Source organism: Myotis daubentonii, chromosome 18 (genome assembly GCF_963259705.1).
Source record: "Myotis daubentonii chromosome 18, mMyoDau2.1, whole genome shotgun sequence".
NCBI classification, from domain to species: domain Eukaryota; kingdom Metazoa; phylum Chordata; class Mammalia; order Chiroptera; family Vespertilionidae; genus Myotis; species Myotis daubentonii.
Window position 1 is genome coordinate 38291152 of NC_081857.1, and position 16212 is coordinate 38307363.

General features: G+C 56.4%; 1 protein-coding gene across 3 annotated transcripts in view; it reads right to left on the reverse strand.

Moving 5' to 3' along the window:
- Positions 1-15906, reverse strand: part of SLC6A17 (solute carrier family 6 member 17) — a 38580-nt gene extending 22674 nt beyond the window's left edge. The window contains exon 1 of one of the 3 annotated variants that reach the window (XM_059675361.1): positions 15750-15906. The gene's annotated coding sequence lies outside the window, so the exon portion shown is untranslated. Of the gene's footprint in view, positions 1-13063; positions 13261-13629; positions 14008-15749 lie in introns of those variants that run through there. The other 2 variants (XM_059675359.1, XM_059675360.1) reach the window with 2 other exon arrangements.
- Between the last annotated feature and the right edge of the window lie 306 nt (positions 15907-16212).

Below are 16212 nucleotides of genomic sequence, written 5' to 3' on the forward strand. Positions count from 1 at the left end.
TGCATGTCAGGCCCATTCCACCCTATTCAATCTTTCTCTGTATTTTTATAGGATCTCCAGGGGATTCAAAGGGATTATGAATATTTGGTGGGGAAAGGGTTAGAGTTCTCACACGGGATCCCCAGACACCAGGCCCTGCTCCTTCGTTCCCTAGGCAGGAGCGCTGACCAGGCTCGGCTAGGATTCTGGCACCAGAGCCCTGGAGGTGCCAACAAACCCTGGGTCATCGCTCACCAATGACATTATCTGAGGGCCACTGCAGCCAAGAGCTGGTTCTCCATCCTTCAGCGACAGTTTTACAGCAGATAATGTCTCCACAAGGGGGCGGGGGAGGCACCGCGCTCCCCTGCCAATCCTCATCTGTCTCTCATGCTTCCCCTTAAGAAAATAAAGCACCAAGGAAGTGAATCCTTTGAAGGATCCCGCATTCTGCTTCATTTCAAAGCACTTCCTCATCAAGCGGAAGTCAGAGAATGTAAAATTAAACACATGTACACCTGGCCTGCAGTTGCCCTGCATCTTCCCAGAGCTGTAAACTGCCCGGCTCTGTAATTGCTGACCTACGGGAGGAGCCGCCTCCGGAAGCCGGCTCCTGTCTGTTCCCCTCGGATATGCCACCTAAGCGGCCGGGCAAGGTCACTGCACAGCAGAAGCGTGCCCAGCTGCCCTCCCTGCTGGCCTCGGCCCACACCTTCTGACTCCAGCAAAGATTGAACTTCAAGGGGACCTGGCCAGCCGAATCCTGCTGATGAGGCTAGGAGGCCGGGCCGATGGGGACAACTGTCCACGCTGGTCTGCGGGGTTAGCCAACCCGCCAGGCCAGGCCTTGGACCACATCAGTGAGGACAGGGAGTCTTCAGTGACTGCCAGCCCAGGAATAGTCAGGGTCGTGGGCTTTGGGGAGCCTGGGACAGAGCCAGCTTGCTTAGGAGACCCCAGAATTCCCTAGAATACACATGGCTCTCTGTTGAGACTCTGCAGCGGGTCAGCCGAATATCCCAGTACGTCCTGGAGATGCCCCAGGCGGGAGTGTGTGCCCACGGACCCTTCAGTCCTCAGCCTCCCGGGGCTGCTGTCCTGCCCATGCTACACAAGCAAAGGCTGCCCAAGGGCACTGTGCCAGGGAGGCCTGCGATCTCACCTGGGCTTCCAGGTGAGGCCCTCCCCCCTCCCTGCCAGCAGGTCCCGGTCCCCAGGTCACTTAAATGGAGCGAGCCTGAGGCACCCGCCATGGCTGCTTGTCTAGCTGCCCCACCTTCCCTACAGCTGACACCGAGAATTTTGATTAAAACTGGAGCTGAGAGAAGGGCCAGGTCCTGCTGGAGACTGCAGTCGGCAGGGTGCCTCAGCCCCAAGCCTGCCTCCAGGGCCGCCTGCAGCAGGATCTGATCAGGGCGATCTGCAATGCATTAGGTTTGATTTACTGCACATCCTGCCACAACTGAAGCAAAGCAAGGGGGATTCCGCAAGTCTGCAGAATTTATCTTGATGCTGACCCATTGGAGAGCGTGCTTCCCCATAAATAGCCTAGTGAGTGGCAGCTCTGGTCACCAACAGGAGAAAGGGCTGGGGGCGGGGAGGGCGCATCATTTTAGACGAGGAGGGCTCAAGGACAAAATCAGCACGCTGTGGTAAAGCCAGAGAGAGATACCAGAGCAGCAGCAGGGAAACCACAAGAAACAGCTCAATGCGAGCGGAGCTTCTCCCTTCTTCTCAAGACTCCCTGCCGTGCTCAGCACCCTGCACTGCAGGATGGGGCCCAGGGGCCTCCCATGCCGTCAGGTCTGAAGGATGCAAAGTGCTGGAGTGTGCGCAGGCTGAGGCTCCGGGCTGGGCTGCAGCCACGACTGGGCCGAGCCCAGTGGATGTGCTCAGATGACAATGCCCACGCCTGGTACTAAAAATATGAAAGCTTGAGGGACCCTAGCACCATCCTCATTTTATGAATGGGGACACTGAGGCCCAGAGAGAGCGAGTGAACAGCCCAGAGCCACTGGGCCAGACTCCTCGGGGATGGGCACAGCAAGAAGGCGGTGGTGGTGAAGATCAGGGGCCCGGAAGTCAGACAGACCTGGGTTTGAGGGCTCCCATTGCATTCATTCATTCATTCATTCATCGCTCCATTGCTCACCTGACATACATTTTCTGAGTGCCTCTGCTCAAATGTGTCCTCCTCAGGGATGCCTTTCTGGAGCCTAAAATAGCAGCCCTCCAGGTTGCCACCCCCGCAGCCACCCCTTGTTATTTCTCTCTAGAGCAAGGACCACCCCTGGCCCTGATATGTCTGTTTCTTTCTTTAGTACCTGGCCCTTCTAGGAGAAATGGGTAACTTCCACAAGAAGAAATATTTGGCTTATTTGATCGCTGCTGGATCCCTCGCACCTAGAACGGAGGGAACATAGGACGTTGCCCAGGTGGCACAGCTGTCAGCACCCAGGCCTCCTCATGCCTGTGCTCTCTCTGTGCTTTTAAAGGGGAGGTGGGGCCAGCAGTGACTTGAAACAACCCTCCCCCCCCCATCCCTCCTGGGGTCCCTATGCTAAGGAAGGTCAGCTTGCAGACCAGTGCATGGGAATCCAACGTGGATCCAGCCAATGAGCCCAGAGCACAGGCTGGGACAAGCACCCAAGTAGAGAAGGACCCAGAATTCCTCTCTGTCCTCCCTTTGCAGGTTGGGGAGACAGCCCCCATCTAGGTATCAGAAGGCCGGCAAGGTGCAGGGCACCTCACCACCAACTGAGCACACGGCACCATCGCCCTGACCTCCCAGGGCCTCGCGCTCCCTGTGTGTGAAATGGGTTGGTCTGGATGATCTCTGAGGCCCTGTCAGCTCTGCATACATCCCAGGAGCGCTCCTTGTGCATGTGGGTGAGAGTGAGGCCTGCGAGCCCCAGGCTCTAGCCGCCGCCGCGCCTGCTTGGGCCTGTGTCATGCCACCCTGTCAGTTGAGAGCTCGCTGTCTGCTTTCCCCAGGATGCTGGCTTCTCCACTCAGCTCCCCTAGGGTCCCGACTTGGAAAATAAATGATTCCCTTGAGTTTCGTGGGGCGCCCTGCGGACACTCTGACAGCCGGCCCAGCCGGACTGCAATCGTCCCCCAGAGTAGCTGGGTGGGCTGTTAAAGTTGCTTTCTCGAGCAGCACGGGAGACGAGGTTCCATGGTGTTCTCTGAAAGGAAAGGCTCCATGACTTAAAGCACAACGCAGCCGGGCTCCAAGGCCCAGGAAGCCGCGTGCCACGTCTGTCACCTAGCAACCATGCAGCTCGCAGCTCAGAACAGCACGTGAGAGCGGCAGGCCTGCGCCACTGAATTGTGTATCTTCCTAAAGAGATAAAACACCGACTAGGAAGCAGACAGGTAAAAATATCTCCTGCCCGGGGGAGGGCTCCACCACTTTGCAATAACAGTACTCAGCAATGACCTCAGGGGTGCAGGATGGCCGCTCAGCCCAGGCCAGGGCCAAGCGGGAGTCCCTCCAGCCCACAGGCCCTGCTGCAAGGCTGAGGTCCGCCCTCTGAGCACCCGCCTCCTGGGGTTGGGGCGTCTCTTCCTTGGGAAGGTTGTACCACGTAATTCAAGGGAATCACTTATTTTCCAAGTTGGAACCTTAGGGGAGCTGAGTGGAGAAGCCACCATCCTGGGGAAAGCAGGCAGCGAGGGGACTACAGATCCCACAATGCCCCGCTTCTCTGAGCCCATGGGACATGCCTAGCTTTGCTGCCCTTGGGTCTTGTGGCTCTGGAAAGAGTGCTACACCTTCCCAAGCCAAAGCAGGGAGAGCCCCTGGGTCCCCAGGCCCTAAAGCCAAGGTCCCATTCAAGAGGAATCGCTTGGGAAGGAAGTAAGTTGAGTCCTGTTCTCTCTGAGAACTTGATGGCTTCCCAGTTTCCATGTGGCAGCGGGTTTTGGCCCCAGCAGCTCTCCTAATTGTCTCAGACCCGCTGGGCTTCCACTGAGCCCAGAACAGGTGACTCCTGTCACAGGCATACAATGTCCTCCAAATTATCTTTGTTTTACTGGAACCACCTGGAGCAACTGCTCCTGACAGGCCCTGGCCTTGGCTGGGTGGCCGCCCTCCTTGGGTTTCTCACCCGGGACACACAGGCAGGGACCCCAACACCATTCTGGACCTCGCATCCCGCTTCCTCCATCCAAAGTCACCTGTCAGTGTGTTCCGATCCGTCCTCCTTCCCACCCTGCAGGCTCTAGTCCAGACCTCCCAGCAGGCTCCCGGCTCGCTTTCCTTCTAGGCCTTCAGAGGCAGCTTCATGAAATCCCACACTGCCTGGCTCCGGCTCCCTGTGACATTTACGGCTCCTCCACTAGGCCCCTCCACCTCCCGTCCCCCGCCCGCCCACCTCTCCCTCTGCATGAACCCCTCCCAACCCCTCCGTACTGAAGTCCCTGAGGGTGCAGCTAGCTCAAGGCCCACTGCCTGGCCTCCATGACACTGTGATTCTCTAAGTGAGAATGAATGTCCTTTCTTTCCCCTTCGCAGCCGGCTCCTGGCAACACTCTTTTACGCTTTTACCATCTGCCTTTCTAGTAGAGCTGCTTGTTTACACGGCTGATTCCTTTTCTAAGTGTCCTGCCTGGCACATGCGGGGCAGAACGTGGTCCTTATGGTTGTCCCAGAGTCCTCGCCTTCCCACCCTCCAGGAACAACCTGCTTCCTAGGTTGACATCCTACCCACTGCCTTCGCCTTTGAAACATAGGGGCAGGCCTGGAGAGCCAACAGATCTGCCTGGGGAGACGGTTAAGCCTCCCAGGAGGTCTGCGCGCCCAGCTAGGGGGCCCTGGTGGAGCGCAGCCTGCAGCACATGTGTGGGGGACCCCGGGGCTGGGGCACCAACTTTCTGTTCCTTATTCATCTGGAAAAGAGGGAACAGTGCTTACCTACCCACTAGGCCTGGTTTCCACATGGACAGGAGGGGAAAGAGAATGAAAAGCTGATCGAGAAGCCAGACAGAGCGATCATCTCTAACTCCATTTCACCAGCTTGAGGGGGTTTGACCCCATCCTTGCTTCTACCAGGCCAAATCCTGGCGTCTTACTATTACACATGCTAATAAATATGATATGAATGAACTGAACGAGTAAATAGATGAACTGATGCTTGAGCCCCCCCAAATTTTCTAGCCTGATGTAATTTCCAGCTTTAATGCCCCTCATTCTGCTGCGATATTCTGATCCCAAGACCATCATATGCCCACGGATGGCCCAAGAGGAAGTTCAAAGCTAAGGAAAAAGAAGTCTGGCCATTGCTCATTGACTTTTGCTTCTTATAAAGGAGCCACCCACTTTCTCCACCCGGTAGACAGCACCCACCCTCACCTCCAGGAAATAAACACCCGACAGGCACAGTCTTGGCACAGAGCGTGCCAGGGGGCCGCTGGGCCCCTTCCTAACACTGGCTCGGGCACAGTGAGCCTTCTGCAGCCATCCTGTCATGCTCTCCAGGCGCGGTCTCTGCAGTCAATATTTTGTTTTCTTAGTCAAGGAGGAAGGGAAGCAAAAAAACGGGCAGATGGTCGGGAGGGGTTTGGGGCAGGAACTGGCACTGGAAACCGTGGGCGGGGCCAGTGCAAACCAAAGCTTGTGGTTTAGATTTCCCATTTCACGTGGGGGAAGACGTGCCGGTGGGGATGTAGCAAGACCAGCACCGTGGCCGCCCACAGACGCCTGGCCCTTGCGCTAGAATTCAGGTAGAGTGGGCGTATCAGTAATGACAAGGACAAGAGCAACACGCAGGCAAGACTTCTTGAGGACTGACTCTGTAGCAGCCACTGCGTGGAGCAGCCGTTACGTACTTTAACCGCCAGTAAGTGTGTGAGGCTGGTACCACTGTGATAACCATTTTACAAATGAAGAAGTCCAGGTCTAGAGGGATGAATGACCTCCAGTTCACTGAACTTAAGGCCTTTGATGCTGCTACTTGCTTGAACTTACCAGAAAGGCTAACGGAAGGGTTTTACGCAGCTACATCACCACCACCTCCTGACCCACAGCTGATCTGAGACGTCACTGATTGCACATCATGTCCTGATTCTAAGGTGTAACAATGTGCGAAACTATGCATCTTGGAACTGATAAAATAAGGCACACAGTCAGAAAGTGGAGGCCCTGGGTCCCCACCACCATCTGACCCCAGAACCACAACACCGTCACAGAAAGGTCATGGGTTTGGGATCTGGGGGAACCTGGGTTTGAGTCTGGCCTCTCACAGTACTAGCTGTGAGTCTTTGGAAAAGGACACAGCCCCTCTTTGTTCCAGCTTCTGGATCTGAAATGATGGGGTTGAGGCTCTGACCTCACAGGGTTGCACGAGGATAAAATGAGATAACGCAGGGGCACCCACAGACCAGCGCCAGGTTCCTGTGAGAACACAGGGAAATGGGCTCCAGGAACAGAGGCGCATCCACCCACTGCCCCGCAGTGACCTGGAACTGACCTGAACAACACGCAGGCGCCTGAGGACGCGAGGGCTGGCGGCGGGATACAGGGGCTTGGTGCTCTAACCGACCTCCCGCTTCCCTCTCCGGCTGGAGGAGACTGGAGCCCAGAGACTTCTGTGAACTAGAGCTTCTGCTGAGAATAAATATGGGATTCTAAAAATCCCTCTCTCCCTCCTTCTCTTCCCTTACTTCCTTCAATAAATATTTACTGAACACTAACTTCGGACCAGGCCCTAGTAGAGCAGGGAACGGAGCAAACAATGTTCCTGCCCTGTAGGATGTGTATTCTAGAGCAGGAAGTGCAAAAGCCCTGAGGCAGGACCAGGCACGCTGGATGAGCGCAGGACCAGAAGAAAGGACCTCATGCCTAGAGCAGCCAGGGCAAGGGAAAGGTGGACATGCTGGGACTGGACGAAGCTAGAACCCTGAGCAGGCAGGACTCGGAGGCCATGGACAGGACTTTGGGTTTCCTTTCAAGGCCAACAGGAAGCTGCTGGCAGTTTGAGGAGGCGAACAATGTTACCCACCTGCTTTAAAAGGGACCACTCTACAGTGGAAAAAATATCCTTGGTGAGGATTAACAAAATAAATAAATAAATAAATAAATAAATAAATAAATAAATAAATAAAGAGGGGGGATCACTCTAGCACAAGTGAAGAAACAAGGAGGGTAGGTAAGAGATGATGGTGACCTGGCCAGGGTGGTAGATGAGGTTTAGGCTTTAAGTAGAGAGATAAACAGATGACTCCCAGGTGAGGAAGGGCACACCAGGGCCCACACAAGTAGCCTGTCCCGATTTGGAAAGCCAAATATTTTTAAAAGTCAGATGTGAAAATTAAAGTCCAGGAGTCCCTCCCTTCTTCCCTCCTTCCGGGAGGCCCTTGGTGGTGACAGATGGGTCCCCACAGCCTCTGCCCAAATCCTCTGACCTGGATTTTCTTAAAGCCACTGTTTTCTCTTGTCTCAGAGAGAGAGGCGGAGGGAGCCGAGGGTGTCCAATTACCTGAGCTCCCCAGCAGACTGCTGAAGAGCACTTGAAGGAACAGGATCAGGAACCCTTAATTAGTCCCAAAAGGATGTCTCTCCCCCGAGAACCGGAAACGTCTGTCTGTTTCCTCACCAGCCTTCAGAGCTGCATTGCGGAGGGCTGGGCAGAAAAGCCCTCCTATCAGGAACAGGTCGCAGGACACAGTGGAGGGAGCAAGCATCTTTGAAGACCTACTATGCTTACGTACGTTATGTATCCTCCCCCCCTCAACAACTTGGCATTCAATAGATGTATTGAACAATGTAATCCTCATTTTACAAACAGAGAAGCCCAAGCTAAGGCAAGACAAATACCAGGTACAAGAGGACCCAGCCATGAAGTGGGAGAATGGGGATTTGAACTATGGTCTCCCAAACTCTGCAGCCCATGCTCTTTCCGATGCACTAGTGCTTTCCGATCTTTTGCATGTCTGACCACAGAGAAGAGCCAACGGGTATGGCACACTGGGGTCCATGGAGGGGACCCTCCACCGAGGCTGCTCCAGGCTACTCCAAAGGATGAAGGCATCCTGATTATGGCCACACACCACCCATCTGTGGCGCTGGTTAGGAAGTTCCCCAGCGTACCATGCTGCCCTGCAAAGCGATACACCTGAGTCTCATTCAGCAAGTCAACAGCGGGACAGTCCAGCTAGCACCATTTCCCCCTGAGGCAGGACCTCCATACCTGGCCAGGTCCTTTCCCAAACCAATGACATAATGCAGTTTGGGGAGCAGTTTTCGGGGATTTCTTCCAGTCATTCTAAAGAACTCCGCACATCACCAGCAGACAGGCTGGCTCTGCGGTGTGCCAGGACCGTGGACAGCGCCCACCAGGCCCTCCTGGGAGTCAGTGAGGGGCTGCCCAGCACAGAGAATCCACTTTCTGTCCCTCAGACACACGCGGGGGAGGAGGTCTGTGTCCTCTCTGAATGCTCACCTGGAAACACCTGATGAAGCCACGCCACCAGGTGACTGTCCACATCTCTTGAAAGGTAGCTTTATCACACAGCACCCCCACCTGCAGTGGGATTTAAAACCACTGGAACTCAGGCCTCTTATAATTAAAGGCAAGATGCAACCAGCAGGAATTTGGGGTGTGGACCAATGAATTCTATTTGCAACTGAAATAGGTGGCAAATTAGCAGTGCAAGGAACTCAGCAGAAATTCTAATTAAACCAGCAATTAGAAATGATGGACCACAGTGAGAGGCAACCTCTTATCTTAAACGAGCCCTCCGCTGGCTCTGGGAGGCAGAGTGGCAGCTCGGTGGGACCAGTGTGGCCGGGGAGATGCCCCCGGGCCTGGGAGCTGGGGCGTGTTTTCCTCTGGCCCCACGCTTGCCCCATGAGGCCACATGAGGGCCGTAAGTCCCACCTCCCAAGTTGGGGACTCAGGCTGCCCGGAACTCACCTGACCCAGAATTGTTCTCTAATGGATATACCTGGTTCTGAACGTGAGAATAATGCAGTCCAGTAACTCACCTGGTCCCCTTGTACCTGAGCTCCTGTTCTCACATGTGAGTTTCCTGCACAGTAAATATCTATGGTTTTGAATACCTGGATATACCCATAGATGAACAATGTTTTTATTTCTTAAATTAGTCATGCTGGGTGGGGAGGGGTGGTTATCAAAGGCATCTGCACAGAATGGATGCCCATGAAGCAGGGGTGTCTGGAAAGGCCCTTGGTATCCACTGGGGGGGGGCATTAATGCCTACGCTCCAATGATCCCCCTCACTTACAGGACCTTCCCACCAAGATCACGGGTGGTTTAGGGGTGCCAGGCGGGCTAGGATAGTGTAGGCCTGTGTCTCAGGGTGATTTCTCAGAGAGAGAAGAGATGGAGAAGCAGGAGGAAGCAGATGCCAAGTTTCCCAGAATGCCAAGGACACAAGGGGCAGAGCCCCCGAGGTGAGGAGGGTGGGCAGTCCAGGGGACAAGACCAGGGAGCAGCAGCATCCCTCTGAGCAGCCCATGCGGGCAGCTGCTGCCAACAGCCCTGGAGTGTTAGCAGTGCTGCCCTGGGTCTCACCAGACGCTTCTGCAAGGCCCTGGCTCACACTCTCCAGCAGAGAAACCTGACCCACCCAGTTCCCACCGGGGTCCTGACTCTGCAGATGCAAAAGGCCTCCTCTGGGCACCATCCAGTCTGCTCCTGCTCTCCCCTCACTGCCCCAGCACCAGCCCTGGCCTGGACAAATGGAGGGATCCAGTCTGTGCCCGCTCTCCCCTCACTGCCCCAGCACCAGCCCTGGCCTGGACAAATGGAGGGATCCAGTCTGCGCCCGCTCTCCCCTCACCGCCCCAGCACCAGCCCCGGGCCTGACAACCTATGAGGAAATGAGGCCAGGGAGCCAGAAGTCCGAAAGAGAAGGCCAGACGTGACCTTCTTCTGGATTCCCACCCTCGTGCAAGCACGTACCGCATTCCCCAACCTTGCCAGTTTAGGGCTGTCCATTCTCCACCAACTTCCCATTGGCGGAGGCTCACTGCCCCCTTTCTCAGGGCATGAGCTCAAAGAACCGGACACGCATTCAGACAATCTCGTTTGGATAAATGCCTGGGTGGTCACCAAACATTTATAAAGAACTAATAATGGGACATATCACATCGTGGTCAAGGGCAGGAAGTCTGGAACCCGACAGACCTGAGTTCTAATTCTCAGGTTGCCACGCACGACTCGGGTGACCTTGACCAAGTTATTTAACCTCTCTGAGCCTCAAGTCCCACATCTGTACAACCGCCAAGAGCAAGATCGGTTTCCTGGGATGGTAGCAAAGATTAGACAGGCTGGTGTATGAATAAAGCACTTAGCACAGCGCGGAAGCCTCCGTAAAAATCAGGATATTATCGCTGGATGCCAAGACCGGGGTGAGCTTCCGGAGTACAGGCCTGCACCCGCCCCTCCTAAAAGCTCACAGTAGGCATTTCCCCACAGATCCCCATCCCACCTGAGTTGGGGGCGTGTACTAACAGCTCTACCCCTGGTACTGTGCTTCTGACCTTTGAGAGCCTGGGACAGTAGCAGCAGGCGGGGGGAGAGGGGGGAGAAGGCTGATGTAGGGGGGCTTTGCAGGGCCGAGTAACCGTTTATTTCCCACCCCCGAGATCCAGGCTCCAGATGTGTGTCTGTGAGGACCTCCTGAGCCCAGCCTGGGAGTGGGTGATAAGTCAGACCTACTTCTGGGGAAAAAAGCTCCAATTCATCCTCCCTTTAAATATTCTGCTGCTTATCTTAGCAGCTTTGAAGGGATTAATGATGAATCGTCCTCCTGCAGCAAATCCGACAGGCATGAGGGAAGGGAAGGTGCCCAGACAGAAGGCGCCTGCTTCTCAGGAGTCCTCTCACCTCTGTCTCTAGTACCTTGGAATTTGCCAGATCCAATGGGAAGGGCATGGATTTCCAGGGTGCATGTGCCCTCCCCCACACACATGCACACACACACATTTCCAGGAGCAAGCTAGAGTCCCCTGGGCCAGCTGGCCTTTTTGCTGCACTGGGGATCCCCCTATTGCCTTCGCTCTTTAGATAGATAGATAGATAGATAGATAGATAGATAGATAGATAGATAGATTGATAGATTGATTTTGGAGAGGAAGGGGGAGGGAGAGAGATAGAAACATCAGTGATGAGAGAGAATCATCAATTGGCTGCCTCCTGCACGCCCCCTCACTAGGGATCGAACCTACAACCTGGGCATGTGCCCCAACTGGGAATCAAACCATGACCTCCAGGTTCATAGGTCAATGGTCAACCACTGAGCATTACCTCCACTCTTGAGGCAAACACATCTCAGCTCAGCACCAAGTCTACACACATTACAGAGGAGGGGAGCCAGAGCCCGAGTCCTTCAGAGAAGGCAGGGAACACACTCCGTGGTCTTGCAGCTTCCAACTCCCCTACAGAGAGGGCAGGTGAGGAGGAGGGTGGCAAGACCTGCTCCAAGGGCAAGGACCCCTGCAGTCCACCCAGCAGGCATGTAACTTGGGACCAGGCCACAGTCAGGGACAATCTTAAGGAGTCAAGGTCTGTGCTGGAGTCTCAGCCAGCCCAGGGCACCCTGCAGACCCAGCCCAGGCTCCCTACCAGCCCTGTGCTCACTCGGGCTTCCCCATTCAGGGTCTCCTGGAAGAACTGAGGGGTGCAAGTAGGTCAGTTTGCAGCTGAGTTGCAGGTGCTTCTCTCACGTGTGAAACCCTGTCACTTTCCTTTGTCTCCACCCCAAGGAGCAAGGGCAGGGAGGGGAAAAACCTCTCCTGGTTAAGGCGCATAAAGCAAGAGGCGGGGAACTCACACTTAATGAGCACCGGCTCTAGGTCCACACTGGGCTCAAAATAAGCCTGTGGCAAAGGCACCATAGGTGTCCCTGTTTTCCAACTGAGGAAACCAAGGCTCCAGAGGTAAACTGACTTGCCCAAGGTCACCCCGCGCTGGCACATGAAGAGCACTGGGCCTTTCTGACCACAATCCCAGAGCCTCCCCTGCAGCTCTCCTCCACCTCCCCACCCCAGCCTGACCCTGCTTGCCTTTCCCAGGGGTCAGAGCTCCAGAACCCTGGCCCAGGAGCCAGGCAGCCTGGGTCTGCTTAGCTCCCTCTGAGGACTTGCCCACTTCTGGTTGGTGGCCCCCCAACACCGGGCGGGCGCTCTGGCTGTTCCCGCTCACAAGTCCCGGTACCGAACTCCATTCAACTCACAAGCAGCTGACACGGCCCTGCCTGTGACTCAGGCCTAACAAACTCACTCCAATCAGAGCGAGTGGGCACGACGTGCCTCCTGCACTGAGTCACCTCCAGGCTGAGCTGTAGGGATTCGCTGAAACTCACCACCTACTTAGCCACAGCTGCTCCATCTGAGAAAAAGCCAGCAGAGGAGCTGGAGGTTCTGATGGTCTCCATGGCTGGGCCACGGCCAAGGACAATCAGGTGTGACCTCCTAGCCCTTCCTGCCAGGTGATGGGCCCACCTCACCAGGCCCTGGGACAACGTAAGCGCAGCATCAGGTAGACAAGCCCCCACGGTTACCCTCCACACACTCTGACCTTGGTCTCCAGACACCAGCCTAACAGGATCTAACCAAAGTTTTGATTTTTTTTTTTTTTTTTTTTGCGTCCTTAAGGATCTTCTTAGTTTCTGGAAATTCCTGCTAACAAGGGCAGTGCCCTCCAATGAATCTTCTATCTCTCCAATCCAACCCCACCAGCTTCATGTTCACAGCTGAACTGCTCCAAAGACAGGTCTGGTTAGAAATTTCTAATCCAAAGAACTAGATAAAACATTTCTCAAAGCAAAGAGGAGTAGGATCAAATTGGTTTTAAAAAATTTCTCTTGACAGCGACTTGGTCCTGTAAGGTGAGTGGCCTCGGGATTTCTGAACTGGGAGGCCTAACAGGGCTGTTTGGGCTTTAAGAGGAAACACAAGGCTTCCTTCCACTGCGCGACCCTGGAGTACAGCGAGCATCCGAGCCCCTGACGCACAGGTATAAACGGGGCGGAGGCCACTCTCAGGAGGGGGCGCCCTGGAGACCCCACCCCGCGCACGTCCCCCATCTCCGCCATTCCGCTCCGATGCGCTTACCTCGAGGGAGTATGGGCTTCCCGCTAGCTCGGAACTCAGCGAGAATCAGCCCTAGGGATGGGAATTAAATACTCATCTCAGGCATGAGCGCTTTGCTTCTCTAGCCAATGATACCGTCAAGGTCACGGGCCTGAAGCAGAGAGGCAGGGGCTGGGGTCTCCAGCCGCGCAGGAGCCTCCCCGCAGGAACTGCGGCCTGAGCCAGCGCAGCTCCAGGCGGTGGAACCAGTGGCCTCCTCCCGGGTTCCCAGGCGCCAGCCTGGCAGCTCCGCCTCAACACCTCCGGAGTTCTGAGGCCCATCTAAGCCCCGGAAGCCAGCGTCAGGTGTCCAACCCCTGAGCTCGGCGCCAGACACCCCCGATGCGTCCGAGGAGCGCGACTCTCGGGCTCCGTCACCAGGCAACGGAGGCTGGAGAGTGGGGAGGAGCCCGGCCGCGCAGAGCCCGGAGGATACCCGGGCAGTGCCGCCTGGCATCCCGGTTCTTAGGCCTTCCTGGCTGGGCGGGACCGGCACAGCTGAAGGTGCAGCGGCTGACCCGGTAAAGCCAGGTCCGGCTGCGACTCACCTGTGCCTTGCGGACCGCCGCGCACTCTGCCCCTGCACTCCCTCGGAGCAGCCGCGTCCCCGACGGGCGGCGGGCGCACAGCCCCCTCCTCGGGCAGCCCGAGTCCGGCGGCGACGGCACCGGCCGGGGCTGGGAGGGGACGCGGAGCCGCGCGCCACCGACTCTGCTGGCTTCCCGCTCCCTCCCTCGCCAGTCCCGGCCCAGCTCCCGCCCGTGGCGCGCTCAGCCCTCTGGGGAGCGGCCCGGGGCTCAGGTCCCGCGGCAGAGGGAGCCCGTGGGGCTGCGGAAGCCGGGACCGAGTGCCGCCCGCCCTGCGCTCTGGTCACGCCGGCTCTGCAGAGCGGAACGAGCTGGGCGGAGCGCGGCGTGCTGGCTGTTCCCTCGCTTTGCGAAAGGCCACCCTGGCGGCGGGGTGCCGTGACGCAGGCTTGACTCACGCGCGGGCCCGCGTCAATGCGAGGCTTTGGGGCCGCGAGCGAGGCTCTGGTGGGGCGGGTGGGCAGGAGGAGGGGCAGGGGCTGCCCTGGCAGCAGCCTCTTGGGGCCCCTCACGGAGGGGTCCAGACGCTGGAGAGGAGTCACTGGGGCTTCTGCCCTCAGAGCGGAACGGGACCCCCATGGCCAAGGCCCTCCTGAGTCCTGGGCCTCCATCATTTCAGGCCCATCTCCTTTGGCCCCTTCATGAACTCAGCCCCACCCAAAGCGGTTTTGCTCCCTGCCCTAGCAGTTTGCACCTCCATGCCTTTGTTCCCTCTCTACTCCTCACTTGGAATGCCTTCTCTGCCCCCACGGCCCTCCCATCCCGTCTCCCAGGAGGATCATTCCCTGTGCAGCTCAATCACTCATCTCTTGAGCTCCCACCTAGGCAGAGGCTGCAGGGGTTGAGATAACAGGAAGGGTGGTAGGGGGCCTCTGGGAGAGGTTTGCCCAGACAGCCGCAGTACGAGGCAGAAGGACCGAAGACCCTAGAAGATAAGGAAAGTGAGGGTCAGTGAAGGGAGAGGGAGGTTCTGCCTGGGCTCTGGGCAGACCTTATGGAGGAGGTGAGGCAGGATCCTGGCCTCAGAGGGTGGAAGGGGAGAAGGATGACCCTTGTGGAGGGGACAGCATGACAAGACAAAGATACAAGAGAGTGGAGGTGGGGGGGAGGGGGTGGTGAATGCCTGAGCTGGAGCAGGAGTGGGTAGGCAGGCAGGAGCCATGCTCCAGAGCCTGGGAGGGCTGTTTGCAGAGTCTGGAATGAATTACTTCTGCTCTAGAGCAGCGGTTGCCAACCAGTGGTCCATGAGGTCCGAAAGGTTGGCGACCGCTGCTCTAGAGGACATTAAGGGGACCTTGGCATTAGACACAGGTGTTTGGGAAGGATCGGAGGTGGCAGCTGTCTCCGTGGTCCTGCTGAAAGGCAATAGGACTGTGGTCATGAACTCCGGAGGCTCTGAGATTCTACCCTTGCCGTCTAACAAATGAGCCTGACAGTTTCAAGGATGCTGGCAGGAGACATGAGACTCTTGGGCCAGAGACAAAGGATCTTATTCCTCAAGGCTCAACAGGAAGCTTGAGCTTCAGTCAACTCAGCTTACCTTCACTCTAGTCCAAAGGAGGGAAGTGGGGCTGTGCTCAGATAATACTGCACCAGCTGGGGAACCCCAGCTTAGGGAACCCCAATCTTTTATAGCGGGCTGCCGGCAAACCTGCCCAACCTTGGCCCCAGATGTTATTCTACTTAGTATTGTTATTATCCCGGACAGCAAACAAACCTGTCCTCCACTGGGAGACACTATCTCCAACTCCCAGAGGTGTCTGCTATGCAAACATCCTCAGCAAGACAGCCTGGAACAAAGAGCCACCAATGCCTCCCCTTTAGACGCACGAAGATGAGTGGAGCCTTCTCAAGCTCACAGTTTCGCCCCATCTCCAGCAGGTCCTTCAAGGCCCTCCGCATCCCCGGCTCATTTCACACCCCTCTCCCACGGCCTTTCCTGCAGCCCACTCCCTACCCCAACCTTCCCTCAGCTCGACTCGCCCACTCCTTCCTGACTCAGCCTTCAGCGCATGTGCCCTCTCTGCTAGGAAGCCGCTAGGTCCCCCCTTTTCCTCTCTCCTCACTCCCGGCCCACTCACCAGAGTTCACCTCGGACCCCAACTCTTCATGCCCCTCCTGGCCATGGAGAATTCGGTCAGCCTCCCAGCAGGACATTTCTTCTCCTTCGTAGCCTTCGTCACAATGTAGTTAAGTGCTTATGGTGTGACCGGCTGCTGCTGATGGTCACCTTGGCTGCTGTGGACATTCCACAGGGCAGAGACCATGCCCGTCTTGAACACAGAATGAACTCTCCATACAGATTTGCTGAAAGAATCCAGAACGTGTGGTTAGAAATATGGGTATTGCCTGGCCAGTGTGGCTCAGTGGTTGAGCATAGACCTATGAACCAGGAGGTCACGGTTCAATTCCCAGTCAGGGCACATGCCCAGGTTGGGAGCTCGAAACCCGGAGGGAGCATGCAGGAGGCAGCCAATCAATGATTCTCTTTCATCATTGATGTTTCTATCTCTCTCTCTTCCTCTCCCTTCCTCTCTGAAATCA